Here is a 15,380-nt window from a genome sequence, read left to right on the forward strand (position 1 = left end):
CGCGTCCTGACGAGACGCGATAATTCGATCCCCGAGAGATTGATTTCTACCCGCCGATTCAGGCGGGTAGTGTAGACCTAGCCCTTAGAACCCACATTAAACACGGTCAAAAAGTTTTATCAGAAAACTGATTTTTCCGCTAACAAAAGCCCAAATTAATTAACATTCACGGTAGCCCAAGGCAAAAGATGCGGGAATACACCCATGTAGTAAATTACATTCTACTTTTATCTTTCCCCCTTATTTTTTTGCAGGACATACAAAAATTCATACATTTTGTTTTAGTTAAAATTTAGTTAAAAGATTGTCGTTAGACCAAAGCACTACGGGCCTCAGGAAACTCAACTGTTGTGTGCCACAGGCAGAGAGCTGGAGAGACCGAGGCGTCACCGATACGTAATGCCCCTGATATGATAGGGGATTGAACTGGCATCTCGAATCCTGGCACTGAGGTGACAGAGTCCCGCACATCAAAGGAACGAAGCCCACAGATTCCAGTAACAATTGGTTTTTCTCCCCATCTCATTGTGGATCTTTGGCGCACACAACCAGGCTGAGAGGGAGGAGGGGTCAGTGGTTAGAGCACTGGGCTGTGGGGAAACCCAAGTTCAGTTCTTGCTCCACCACAGACAATCCCCTGTAAAGTGGGACAAGTCCCTCCCTCCGGCTGTGCTCCCACATCTGTACAATGGAGACAGGAGCACTTCCCTCCTTCACAGGGAGGTGGGGAGGAGATGTTCATTGAAGCCGTGAGGCTCTCAGACCCTGCGGTGATGGGGGTTAGATAAGTACCATCAATAGAAAGGTGTGTTGTCGCAATCACTGGTTATATTGCAGCAGCCCCTAAAGGGCCCGCATTGCGCTAGGCGCTGTACAAGCACATCATAAATGACTGTCCCTGCCCCAAAAAGCTGACAGTCAATCGGAGGGGGTTGCTCTAGCTGTAGGCAGCTAGGGTGGCAGATCTGGCCCAACTGTCCCTCTGTCATGACGGCGTGGTGGCCAGGACAATTTAGAGTGGTGTTGCAGCCCCAGGCACCAGGACACAATGCCACTCACTCAGATTTGGTCGTGACAGAGGGGAGGCCGGGCCAAATTCGAATGGTATGGTGGGGGGAGTGGAGCAGTACACTGAAGTTTTGCCTAAGGCGGCAGAAGGTCTTCAGAGGCCTCTGTTTAATTTGATATGCTTCTTCACGCTGATCAGTGCCTGGACTCCATGAGTCACCCCGCTGAAATCAACGGAAGAGTTCTCGGAGTAAGAGACTACTTGGTGTGAGGAAGGGGATTAGAATCTGGCCCTTTGTGCTCTCCGCTGAACGAACAAGTACATTTATTTCCTCCTGTTTTAGGGTTATGTTCCGCCACTTGTTCTCATGTACTTGAGTAGCTCATAGACTCATAGACTCATAGACTTTAAGGTCAGAAGGGACCATTATGATCATCTGGTCTGACCCCCTGCATGCTGCAGGCCACAAAACCGTCCCTACCCTTCCCTTGACTCTGCTAATGAAGTCCCCAAATCCTGTGTCTTGGTGACTTCAATTGGCAGAGAACCCTCCTGCTAGCGATCCCTGCCCCATGCTGCGGAGGAAGGCGAAAAACCTCCAGGGCCTCAGCCAATCTACCCTGGAGGAAAATTCCTTCCCGACCCCAAATAAGGCGATCAGTAAGATCCCGAGCATGTAGGTAAGAGTCTCCAGCCTGACCCTTGTTAGCCATTATACTATTTACTTGCTATTGCTCGGTATTCCTCAGCTAATATGTTTTACCATTAAACCATTCCCTCCATAAACTTATCTAATTTAATCTTAAAACCAGACACGTCCCTCGCCCCCACCGTTTCCCTCGGAAGGCCGTTCCAATATTTCACCCCTCTGACGGTCAGAAACCTTCGTCTAATTTCAAGCCTAAACTTCCCCACGGCCAGTTTATATCAATTCGTTCTCGTGTCCACATTAGTACTAAGCTGGAATAATTCATCTCCCTCTCTTACTCCGCAGAGTATTGATTTCAACGGGGCTACTCACAATGAATTAGGAGAAGATGCTAACAAGCAAAAGGAGTGCTGGAGCATTCTTGCTTTGCCTGTCTGTTGTAGGTAAATATAGGGCAGGGCACAAGGCTGTTTTCCCATCCTGCAAGAATCTTCTAGATTTCAAAAAAAAAATTAAAAAAAAATCTCAGAATGAAACAAAGAGTCAAAATCTCAAAAATGATCCTGAACCAAGAAACCTAAAAACCCTCAGTCGATCAAGCAACATGTTTCCTTTAGCTCATTTTGAAACGCTTCATTCCCACTGCGATCTTTTTTCTTTCTTAAAACTTTTGTTTTCAGTATAAACGGAGTTAAATTTCTAAAGAAAAAGTCATTCTGCAGAAAAAAAAAACCCTGTAAACTTTAATTTAGAAAATGTCAAAATGGGACCATTCAGCAATTTTGAGCGTTGTTTTTTCCCCTTCAAAAATGTTCAAGGCAGGAGATTCTATGAAACCGGAGCTTGTTTCATGATCGGTTTCAACGGATTGGAATTTTTTTTGACAAAAACAAGTTTCATTCAAAACTTCCCACCCAGCTCTAAACAAAAATTTACACAGACAGGGATTATTTCATCTGCAGTGTGGACTAAATCAAATTGTTCATTATTATGAATGCCCACCCATAGGCTAACACATGACACAGGGACATATTTATGCTTGTATCTGTAATTTTCACTCCATGGATCTGAAGAAGTGGGTTTTTTACCCACGAAAGCTTATGCCCAAATAAATCTGTTAGTCTTTAAGGTGCCATTGGACTCCTCATTGTTTTTCACAAGAACAAAGGGACACTCGATGAAGTGAAAGAGATGCCAACCTTCTGCAAGACCCTTCACCCAACTATGACACCAATTCTTAACATTGGCAGAGGTAGTGTGGTAAAGGCAGTAGTGTGCAGAAAGGCCAGTCTTGGTTGTTCAGGGTAGGTAGTTTGGAAAAGCTGGTAACCCTGGGGGCAGAGTTAAGGTTGTGGAGCGTGATCTGTGGTGTACAGTAACTCGGGTGAATGGCTAGATTGGTGTGTGCTTTGGGGAAAAGAGTAGAAGGCATATGCCATTTACTGGCTTGAGTTCTCAGTTCCTTGCTTTTTATGGTTTTGTGTCAGGCCTGTTACGTATGTAGCAACCTTACCTAGGAATGTTTTATTGTGTTTTATTTGTAGTAGTTGTTATTCGGGGAGGATGCACTTGTAATTACATTTTGTGGTGTAGTTGGCCTTAAACACAAGCAACATGCTGGTATTAAAGTAGTTAATCTATGGACTTGCATTTCACACTATGCTGACATGCTGGCGAGTGTCTGTGTAGGACTGCCTTCTACTGGAGGGAATCAGAACTGCTCAACTGTGTGTCATACACCCTATACTGTCAGGAGAAATTCTTCTGTCGTTTGGGTGGTCGGGTTCTGTGCCTTTGGAGGCTAGGATCAGAGTTCTAGCTCTGCAGATAGAATCAATTTCCAACAGGTGTGCAGCAAGATCACAACCATGAAGTCTTAAGTCTTACAGTAAATTCCCTGTGACATTTAGCCCAGCCAATTTGATACATATTGAGCGAAATTTATTCCTGATGTAACTCCATTGGCTTCAGTAGAGTTACACCAGGGATGAATCTAGCCCGTCATATCTATTTTGTATGTAGTATCTGGGGCATTTATTTGAGCCAGAGGTGAGAAATGTCTGTTTTGCCCGCATGGGTGAAGAAAACTGCTTGAGGTAGCAAACAGTGTTCTGCCTATGGGAGAGGTATAGCCAGACAGGTAGCAGGCACCTGGGAAACTGGATAATTTCAGCCATGTGTACAGAGATAATACGGGGACATGACTTCAGATTCACTGCCTGTATTGGTGTTAACGGTCTGTGTGAAAATCTGCCTCCTGGTGGTTGCAACCGATAGCTGCAATGCACGGTGCTGGTATCGGAGCAGGGGGGAAATCAAGGAAAAAACAAGGGCAGGTGTCCCAAGAGTAGTGCAAAAAGCAGAGCAGAGAGGGACAGTCACTGCTGAAAAGTGCAGAAGTCCTTCCTAGCCATCATTTTTTCCCAGGACTCCTCTATGAATGTACACAGCACCATGCACAGGCCCTGCTACACATACCTATGGCTTGCTGCTGTACTTCACACGACACTGAAATGCGGTCATCTCTGGGGTGACAGCCACCGTTATAACGGCACCGTACACAGGGCCAGTGCTACCATTAAGGCGAACTAGGCGGTTGCCTAGGGCGCCAAGATTTGGGGGCGCCAAAAAGCGGTGTCCCCAATTTTTTTTTACAGCGTTCCTCCCCGAGCGCGCGGTCGCTGCTCCACTTCTCCCGCCTCCCAGGCTTGCAGCGCCAATCAGAAGAATTAGATCATGGGCGGCGTGCTCAGGGAGGAGGCGGAGCAGAGGTGAGCTGGGGTGGGGAGGTGCCGCACGGCTCCCCGGGCCGAGGGGGTGGGGAGCTGCCGTGGAGGTGCCTCAGGGCGGGGTGGGGGGAGCTGCCGCAGGGCTCCCCACCCCAGCTCACCTCTGCTGTGCCCCCTCCCAGAGCACGCCATCGCTGCTCCACTTCTCCCACCTCCCAGGCTTGCGGCGCCAATCAGCTGTTTGGCGCCGCACGCCTGGGACGGGAAGAGAATTAGAGCAGGGGCGGCGTGCTCGGGGAGGAGGCGGAGCAGAGGTGAGCTGGGGTGGGGAGCTGCCGCGGGGGGAAGAGGTCGCCTCAGGGTGGAGGGGGGGCAGGGAGCTGCCGCAGGGCTGGGGGGTGGGGCGCAAGGTGGAAGTGCCCCGGCCCTGACCGTACAACACCCTGCCACGGTTTGAGACAGGCAATATAGAACAAGGCCGATTCCATTTGAAGCCACAGGGAAATTCCAGGAAGCGGTGCGTAATTCCCTACACCAGAGTGCGAGCGCTTGCATTTCACCCCTCTTTAATCATTCCAAACCAGCCTAGCCCTATTGAAGTCAATGGAGTGACACCTGCTAAGTATCTGGCCCCAGCCCTGCTCATCAAAGCAGTGGGGACAAGCTCCCAGCCAGAGATGATGCAGCCGCTGATGTCTGAGTTTTCTGAGCCCCGCTAAGCCTCTGAGTGGTTTTTGTTGGCGATGCTGGCACAGATTCCCACCCAGATAAGGTGTGTGCTGTCTAGCAGCGCTGGGACCGTGCGTCCAGCTCCTGCCCGGAGTTTGTGCACGTCCCTCCCCAAGCCCCCTCTGGACCAGCCGCTCGGCTGGATAGAGCCTGGCATTCTTCTCAGCGGGGCCGTGCCAGCACCTGAGAGCTTTGCATGTTTGCCTGCGTCGAGTGTTTCAGAACATGGTGTTGCTGAAATTCAATCCGTTTGGCCGCCTGCCTCCAAGGAAAACAAATTAAAAAGAAAGAAAGAAAGAAAGAAAGAAAGAAAGAAAGAAAGAAAGAAAGAAAGAAAGAAAGAAAGAAAAAAGAAAGAAAATCCCACTTCTTGTGGTGAGTCACTGCACGACGGGAAGAATATTGGCACTTTGCTACCCCAATGTCACGGTAAGGAAATAAAGAAGGGGAACGAGAGGCCTTCCATCTCAAACCGGGGGGGCAAGTAAGGGCACAGCTCCCCCAATCATCAATGGGGGAACTCCTCAGCCCCAGAGGCTGTGGTGGGAGCTGACAGCTGCTCTGGCCCTGGGATCATTGGGGGAGGGGAGCAAGCGCCACCTGCCCCAGGGCCGGGGCGGGGGCACAGAATGTGCCCCTCCAAACGGGGTCACGTTTTTATTCCTGCGCCCACCCCTGATCTCAAACCCATTGCCGCCTTGTGCAGGTAACTGAAAGATGAAATAATGGGGGGCCAAAGTGAGAACTTCCTGGGGGACAGAAATTTGATATGGGTATCTGCAGTCGAGCAGGCAACGATCTAACATGGTCCACTGGCTGGAAGCTGAAGCTAGACAAATTCAGACTGGAAATAAGTCATATGTTTTTAACAGTGAGGTTATGCGACCATTAGACCAATATACCAAGGGACGTGGTGGATTGTCCATCAGTGGCCATTTTAAAATCAAGATTGGCGTTTTCCCCCCAAAGACATGCTCTAGTTCACGGGAATTATTTGGGGCAGTTCTCTGGCCTGCGTTACATAGGAGCTCAGAGTAGATGATCACCATGGGATAGCAACGCACTATGGTGTCGGGTCACCTTAGCGAGATTAAAGCAATCAGACTCTGGCCTCATGTTAGTACTCCTCAGAAACCATGACTTTAAGAAGAAGCATTTTTATAACGGTTTTCTTTAATGGCTTTCAATTAGACACCCTGTCCAGAATCTTTAATATGAAATTGACATCGTTTCTAGCCTGCAGCAGTGGTGAGCTGTGAAATAGACGCATTTCTCTCCTGGCCAGTCCCAGTAGCCAACTAAAGGCTGTTCCACTTGTCATTTCAACAGGACACCCACAGGGCATATTGCGCTTTAAATCCCCCACTCCAGCCCCTTAACTGCAGACCTGGGGAAATGTTGCTTCTCTTTCCAAGGATCTAGTCCATTGATTTAGCATAGCCCGTGGCAGGAGGACACCTGTGGCTCATGCAAATGCAGGCTGTGTTTGTCTAGATGGCTCAGTTTACAAAGCGGAACATAGTCACCTGTCTTACATGACAGCACCTCCAGGTGTTTGGACGGAAAGACTGAACTATAACTGAAAGAGTTGCCTGGTGCCGAGAGGGAGATCTAGACAAGGGGGGCAGTGAGCCAGTGCCTAAAACATTGCAGCAGTGGGGAAGAAACATCGGAGGAGGACTCATTTTCAGAGAGAGGGTGATTGAGTCACTAAAATCCATTGGGGAACGTGCTCGTATCCTCCTCTTTGATAACAACCCCCTCCCCCCCCCCCCCGCAAGCGTAAGTGGAATCAGACATTTCGTCAAAGATTGCAAACCTATTGGGAGCGACAAGTCAAAATGAGGCCTGAAAAGTCCAGCTTTGCGTACTGGAGTTTCAAAGTGTTCACATCATCTTCCCAGTGTTTGGAAGGGGAGGGAGCTGCGTGTTCCCTCCTGTGACTCCTCTCCGGAGCCCGGTAAGCTCCACCTCGGGTTTGGTTCCCGCACAAGAGCAATAAAAAGTCAAAATAAAATAAATAGAATCCATTCCCTCGTAACCCGGATAGCTGCAAACCGGTCTCCGTAGACAGGAGTTTATGAGGCCAATAAAGCGGAGGAACATCTGCTTTAAAAGAAAAAGAATATCGTAACTAAGCACGGAGCGTGTGTTCTAGGAAATGGGGCCCAACACAGAGCCTTTCGGGGTACTCACTCATCTCGGCTTTCGAAGATAAGAGAGAAACAGCCAAGACAAATACAAATCTGTAGTGTCAGACCAACCTTCATCTCCTTTTATGGTGCTCCTGATGGATCAGCCAGTGGAAAACAGTCAGACTTCAGAAACCAACAAGGGAATCTCAACAACCAAAGGTCGTGCAGCGGTCTCGGTCACGTTTCCTACTCTTGTCAATGTCAGGAGTTAAGTGCTTTTGGAAACATCCCGGCTGTTCAAACAGATGTTACTAACTGCATCGTGATCTAGACCGGAATTACTTTAGCCTGAGGATTTCACTCTCCAGGCTTGGACCTTTCGGACACACGGTGCAGACATATAGTGCTTGAGCTAAAGACATTTCTCCCTCCACAGGTGGCAGTAGTAGGCTGTTATCCTTTAGCCAGTCCGCCACAATGGCAAGATGTGTCATGCCCTTTGCCAGTGGGTTATACATGAGTCCTGAATGTTACTAAAGCTGATACCCAACGTTGTGACTGCATGGTCTCTATGCAACAAATGTATCGTGTAAATGCAGAGAAACCCTGTCTGCTTTGGTAGGGCCAGTGGGAAGCTGTGTTGAGTTTTTGTCAGCTGCAAACTACTCATTGGATAGCTTAGCACCCCCTAAGTCACTCCTGGGATGTAATTGAAACGCAGGCAATTTCTCTCTGAGTGCATCATTCCTAGGCAGGTTGAGCAGATGTTCTGACGCAACTTGTCCTGAGTCCATGGCCAAGCAATGCGCAACGAAGGCTGTAAAACGTTTACGCGCTTTGATAAACAGTGTTTGCCTATCACAAAGCTCAGCGTCACCAAAATTCGAAGGCACTAGCGTGGCAAGAAAACTGATCAATTGGGTTGCATCCATGCGGCTCGTATCCAGGTGCCTGAGAGCGAGGAGCTTACCGAGCGTGCTCCTGCATGCACGCAACTGCTCTCTTGTTACTGCATCAGCTCTCCAAGGAGACCAGGCCTGAGCCGATGACAGTTGTGTGGGAGGTGGAGCAGAATCTGGCAAATAAAACCCAGCAGATCCTTTTTACCACACAACAAAACCCCAGGCAGGGCAGAGATTCATAGATTCCAAGGCCAGAAGGGACCATTGTGTTCATCTCGTCTGACCTTCCATATAACACAGGCCAGAGACTTGCCCCAAAATAATTCCCAGAACAGAACTGTTAGAAAAACATCCAGTCTTGACTTCAAAACTGTCAATGACCCTTGGTAAATTGTACCAGTGGCTAATTACCATCACCGTAAAACATTTAAGCCTTATTTCCAGTCTGAATTTGTCTAGCTTCAACTTCAAGCCATTGGATTGGGGTATATCTTTCTCTGTGAGACTGATGACTCCATTATTAAATATTTGTTCCCCATGTAGATACTTATAGGCTGCAATCATGACAACCCTTAGCCTTCTTTTTCTTGAGCTAAATAGATTGAGGTATTTGAGTCTATCGCTGTAAGACGGGTTTTCTAATCCTTTATCATTCTTGTGGCTCTTCTCTGAACCTTCTCCAATTTATCAACCTCCTTCTTGAATGGCGGGCACCAGAACTGGACACAGGTTACAGCAGCGGTCACACCAGTGTCATATAAGGAGGTAAAATAACCTCTCTACTCACACTCAAGGTTCCCCTGATTATGCTCTTTTAGCCACAAAGTCACACTGGGAGCTCATGTTCTGCTGATTATCCACCACGACCCCCGCATCATTTTTAGAGACACGGCTTCCCAGGGTAGAGTCCCTCAGCTTGTAAAGATGGCCTGCATTCTTAGTTCCCAGATCGATACATTTACATTTAGCCGTATTAACACGCTTATTGTTTGCTTGTGCCAAGTTTACCAAGCGATCCAGATCTCTCAGAACCAATACCTTGCGCTCTTCATTATTTACCGCTCCCCCAATGTTTGTGCTATCTGCAAGCTTTATCAGTGATGATTTTATGTTTTCATCCGGGTCAGTGATTAAATATATTAAATGGCCTAGGGCCAAGAACGGATCCCTGTGGGACCCCACTGGAAACACACCCGCTCCATGTTGTTTCCCCATTTTGAGACCTATCAGTTCGCCAGTTTTTAATCCTTTTGTCATGTGCCATGTTTTGATCAGTCCAGTTTTTTTAATCAAAATGTCGTGCGGTACCAAGTCAGGGCAGGATTTGCTGCCTCGGCTGTGATGTCTCCAAGGAGCTACCTTGTATCTTCTGCCTCCTGCAGCCCCTGTGCCAGAGTGCAACCCCTTGAGTCCTCTTGCTGGAGCAGAGGTGAGGGATTGAGGATGTGGTCTAGAGAGTGGGATGAAACCATCAAATTCCCATATGCTTTTCAGCTTGGGGGGGCGGGTGAGCAGGGCTGGGAGGTGAGTGCACTGTCACTGCGCACCCCCCAGCATTCCCTTCTTCCTTTCCACCAACCGCCTCACCCTTCCTTTCCTTTCCTTTCCTTTCCTTTCCTTTCCTTTCCTTTCCTTTCCTTTCCTAGGCCTAGGCTACACTAGCGGGGGGGTTTGAACTAAGATACGCAACTTCAGCTATGCTATTTGTGTAGCTGAAGGTCGAAGTATCTTAGTTCGACTTACCTGGCCATCCTCGCGGTGGCGAGTCGACCGCTGAAGCTCCCCCGTCGGCTCCGATTCTCCTTCTCCGTTGCGGCCTCCGCCCAGCTGCTCCAAAGGGCTGAGATAGAACCTCACCGGGCTTGGCTTGCTGATGGCCTCTCCCACCACGCCCTGCCATCCCAGCGATGGACCTGCTCAGGCTCCTCCGCACCAGATAGCTCCCGACCTCTGGCTTTGTCGGAGCCAGCCAGGTCTCCGGGCCGCAGAAACTGGCCCGGACCTGCATTCAACGCACAAGAAGGCGGCATTTGGACCCGGCGAGGGGATAGCACCTGATCTGAAGTCAGTGGAAAAGCTGCCATTGGCCTCAGTGAGCTTTCGATCAGGCGCTTAGAACCTGACCCGTGGTGACATTTCTGCACCCCGGATGCACCCCTCATTGGCTAGCCTGCTGCATTCTCACTCTGATCGGATCCACCTCCGGGTTTGTTTCTTTTTTGTAATTACCAGCACAAATTGTTTAATTTCCCCCTCTGCTCCAGGAAAACAATTAGTCGTGGCCCGGACAGCACGTCCCCCACAGCCCCTTGTATCGGTACAGTAAGCCGTCGCAACGTTTCAACCGTAACCAGGAATCTATTTGCTTCTGGCTCTTTTTCTGACCCGCTGCCAGGGCAGTTTCACAAAAAGGATAGTGTTATTTCTGAAAATGAGTCCCATAAACAAGGATGAATATGACCTCTCCGCTGAGACTTGGGGTTTACTTTAGTGGCTGGGAGATCGGCCAGTGAAATGGAAATACCAGAAAACATTATCATAATTACCCCGTGGCCTCCTCTGGGGGCAAGGAAAACCTTTTTATTTTACAGGCTCTGGATAGCATCACTATCTAGCCCTCCTCTGCCTAGCCCTCTTCCTGCTGGGCCTTTCTGCATTTTGCTAACGCCAAAACGATTCCTCGATCCTTCCCTGCAGGCAACTTTTTGGCTAAAAGGAGGTGACGTGAAGCCAAGAGGTGATTGCAAGGTGTGAGGGGCCATGTGAGCTGCCCAGGCCTGTTCCCGCCCACACTACCTTGTGTAGGGTGACCAGATGTCCTGAGTTTATAGGGACAGTCCTGATTTTTGGATCTTTTTTGTATATAGGCTCCTATTACCGCCTCCCACCCCCTGTCCTGATTTTTCCTGGTCCTAACTCTGAGTCATTGAATCATAGAATATCAAGGTTGGAAGGGATCTCTGCAGGTCTTCTAGTTCAACCCCCAGACAGATTTTTACCCCAGATCCCTAAGTGGCCCCCTCAAGGATTGAACTCACAACCCTGAGTTTAGCAGGCCAATGCTCAAACCACTGAGCAATCCCTCCCCACGTCAGCCTTGGCTTTGCATTCATCCTGAGTACAGGAGGGGCTGTGCTTGAGCAGGGGGCTAAGGATGTTTTTGCCGGGGGAGTGAAGTGCAAACGTTAGTCCCTACACTCGCCTGGTTAACTGTCGGCCCATATTGTCCCCTGAGGTGGCCTTAACTGCAGCTAAGTTCCTGAGGTGCGCAGGACTAGAGCTGGACTCCTGCAAAGATCTTAGCACCACTCCACCTCCCGGTTCTGCAAACCTCCACTTGCGTCCAGGCCAGGTGCCTTTCAATGCAGTTGCCCTTGGTGCGCATCCCATTTGGTCATTTTGAAACAATTCATTTATATTTCAACCATTATTTTTTAACGATTTGTTTCTATCATTAGCTCAAACTTCTAAACGAAAAGTCATTTCAGACGGGGTAACGGGGCTTTTTCATTTAGATGTCGAAACGAGATGTTTTGACAATGGTAGAACTTCTCTCCCTCCCCACCCCCTCTCTCTCACATTTTAAAGTTGGGAAATTCCTCAACACCGACCCTTTCCCATGCACGGTTTTGGTTTTGATGACTCGCTATTTTTCCATGGGAAAACAGTTCGCCGAAAAATTCCCGACCGGCCCTACACGGAGGGAAAGGGATTCACCCAAGGCCAAACGTACGCAGGCAACTAGCCCAGGCGGTCCCCTGAAAGATGCCATGACGCATCCCCGTCCTGATCTCCTGCCTGCTGATGTCTCTCCAGGTCCTGCACCTCTCCTGCCCCCTGCAATTCTAATGGTGCTTGTTCACCCACCTCATCCCAGGTCAGAAGGCTTCCGAGCTGTCTCCAGCAGGGGACAGCCCTTCTGGGGCATGCACGCGACACCTCGGGCCGGCCTCCGGGATGCACTGGCGCAGGAGCCTGGCTGAATGGCAGGAAGACAATCTTTGTTTTTGCTCACATGAAAATGCGCACTGGGGTGGGGATCCGGGTGCAGACTGCTCCCCGGATTCTAATCACAGCTCCATTCTGCACCAAGGCACTCTGGCGGCAGCGCTCACGGGGACGGGGCTACTCCGGGTAGCCAGGATGCTGCAGGCTGGGCTGGGTCAGGCTTGGCGGTGGGCACACGCAGGAGGAACCCAGCCTCCCGGGTGCAAAGTTTACAGGCTCGGTTTCCTGAGCCCTCCGGACTTCGGGGGCAGGGGCTGGCAGCCCGGCTGTCAATGTTTGTTCTTGGATTTTGGCTGGGATGTTGATGGAGGCAGGTGCCATGTGGCCCAGGGCCTGCCTGAGGAAGCTGAAATAGCACAGCATGAATGGGGGCAGGTTGTGGGATTTAAAGGGGCAGGAGTCCTCCATATTTTTAACTCCTTTGGTATTTTGAAGCATGGGGGGGGGGAGGGTTTGGAAGGCTGGAATCTCAGCTCAGCTGTTCCTTGGTGTTATATTTATCTGTGTTCCTGTATTTAAGTATTACTCAATGGGATTTTTTTTAATAGCTTCGTCCCTCCATGCTGTGGATTTTGGTGTCCTGCCCTAGAAATCCCTCCCTTTCTGTGTGTGTGTGTGTGTGTGTTGAGCTCTCTTTGGTCTCTCTGCAAGATCTCAAGACAGTTGCACGTGGCGTCTCAGAATGGATCAATGGGGATTCTAATTATGGAACAAGAATAAATATATCTAGGGACCGGCGAGGAAGCCGCAGGTGTCTGGGATAACAGTCTAATAGACTGTAGAGCAGGCATGGTGGACGCGCTGGTGTGCCTTTGCCGGATGGGATCAGAATTGTTCAACTGTGTGTCCTCTGCCCCATACTGTTTAAGATAGGATTTTTAAAGCAGACTTTATCCAAGGCACTTACACAGCCCCTGTTACTGCAGAATCTCAGCATCTCACAAGCTTTAATGTACTTGCACTCACAGTTCCCATGTGAGGCAGGGCTGTGTTATTATCCCCATTGTACAGATGGGAAACTGAGGCACAGAGAGGCTAAGTGACTTGCCCAAGGTCTTACAAGTAGTCTGTGGCAGGGGAGGGCTTTGACCCAGACCTCCCAAGTCCTAAGCCAATGTCCTGCCCACCAGACCAGCCTCTTAAACACACAGGTGCCCCATCAGCTCCTTTGAAAATCTCCCCTTAGCTGCTTTGTCTCTAATTCACTGATCCTCCCACTACCCCATCCCCATCCCTGGATAGGATGGAACGGCAGCTCCCCGCTTTGCATGCTGTGCGATGTGCAGGTGAATGCAGATCCTCAGGCCATAGAATCCTCGCATGCTTCACCAGCTTTTTCGCCTTCCTCTGCAGCGTGGGGCACGGGTCATTTGCTTGAGGATTGTCTGCACCTTGAGGTCTTTAAACCACGATTTGAGGACTTCAGTAACTCAGACATAGGTTAGGGGTTTGTTACAGGAGTGGGTGGGTGAGATTCTGTTGCCTGCGTTATGCAGGAGGATCATAATGGCCCCTTCTGATCTTAAAGTCTATGAGTCTATGAGCTGAGACCTTTCTTAAGCTCACGTGTGTTACTTCCACCTTGTCTTCCTTTCTGCTGCTGGGAAAAACTCAAGCTCTGAACACTGCTGGGCTGCTACAGGTCAGGATCCTCTGGGAAAGGGAATGGACTGGCCACAGGGGCGTCGGAACGGGGGGGCCAAAGGGCCATGGCCCCTCCCATTTTTGCCATGGCCCCGGCCCCCTGCCCCTCCTCTTCTCCCCAAGGCCCCGCCCCCAGAAGCTGGAGCCCGGCCCGCGTATGAGTGGCCCAGGGAGCCCAGGCAGCTGTGGGGAGCTGCGGACCCTTCGCCTGCCCTGGGCAGGAGGCCGGGGAGTGGGGGGCAGGGATACAGGCTGGGGACTGCTCTCGCCCTCCCAGCTCCCCAACTTCAGCTTCCGGCTTGGCCGGTGGGGGGCCTTGAGAGGAAGAAAAGGAGCAGGGGTAGGGCCATGGAGGGGGCAGGGCCTCGTGCCCCCCTCGCTCCCCAGTATTACGAAGATTCCAGCGCCCCTGACTGGCAAGCATTTAAGCTCAGTTAGGCAAATTCACCCTGATGTCCTATGAAAAAGAAATTTAGCCCAGGACATGTAACACCGCTGCCTACAAGCCCATGAGCTGGGAGGGAGAAGCGTTTGTCAAGCTGATCCTATGGACATTAGCTGAGGTGAAATGCGATGGATAGAATTGTATCATGTCAGCTTAACCTCTGGGGATGGTCCAGCAGGCCCAAAGCTTCAAGCTTTGGCACATGTGCTAGATTCCTGTTGGAAGGAGAGGCGCACTGCGGATGCTAAGATGCTTGGTGCTGAAATGGGTCACCTAGGAGGTTGTGGAATCCCTGTCACTCGAGGTTTTTAAGAACAGGTTGGACGCAGGATGGCTCAGGGATGGGTCTAGGTTTCCTCGGTCCTGCCTCAGTGCAGGGAGATAGAGTAGACAGGAGCGCCGCCAGCTTTTCTGCCGCCCTAGGCGGCGGAAGGTCCCGCCCCGAAATGCTGCCCCCCACAGAGGCGGTGGAAGATCCCGCTGCCAAAATACCGCCACGGTCGCCGCCCCCCAAATTGTAGGCGACCGCCTAATGGGTTGTGCCGGCCCTGAGAGTAGAAGACCTCTCGAGGTCCCTTCCAGCTCTACGTTTCTCTGATTCCATGTCTTTCATCTGTGCAGATCCGTGGTGGACTCCTCCTTAAGTGAAGCTCAAGAGGGGTTGTTTGCTCCCTCCTCTCAGCCCCTCGCACTGATATTGGCCCACCCAGCACAATATTAGCTAACATTGGCCATCTCTGCTCACTACTTGAATTTCCACTCGGGCCGGCTCAGTGTACCACTGCTATTGTTACCGGAGCGAGCTAGATCAAAGCTACTTCGGGTCTGTCTACACAGGCTCCAGTGTAGACAAATACACCCTAACTTTCCAAGCTGCCCTGACTAAAGAAGGATGCATAGCGGTTCAGGAGCAGAGCAGAGAAGGGATTGCAGCTTGGTTCCTCCCCAGCTCGCCCCTCAGGGGGAAGTAGTGGATTGGCCATGATTTGCCGGCGGGACTGGCTGCCTCTCTAAATGAGACGCTGTCGCTCACACCAAAGTTAGGGGTGAAATGCCGCAGACTTTATTGCAGGAAGTCAGGCCACATCATCCTGATGGTCCCTTCTGGCCTTGCAGCCTTGTTCCGGGGA

At 50.4% G+C, this 15,380-nt stretch overlaps 1 protein-coding gene across 2 annotated transcripts in view; it reads left to right on the plus strand.

Moving 5' to 3' along the window:
* PTH1R (parathyroid hormone 1 receptor) overlaps nt 1-15,380 on the plus strand; it is a 172,935-nt gene that overhangs the window by 73,215 nt on the left and 84,340 nt on the right. The gene's annotated exons all lie outside the window — the stretch shown is intronic.

Source organism: Malaclemys terrapin, chromosome 2, assembly GCF_027887155.1.
Source record: "Malaclemys terrapin pileata isolate rMalTer1 chromosome 2, rMalTer1.hap1, whole genome shotgun sequence".
Lineage (NCBI taxonomy): Eukaryota > Metazoa > Chordata > Testudines > Emydidae > Malaclemys > Malaclemys terrapin.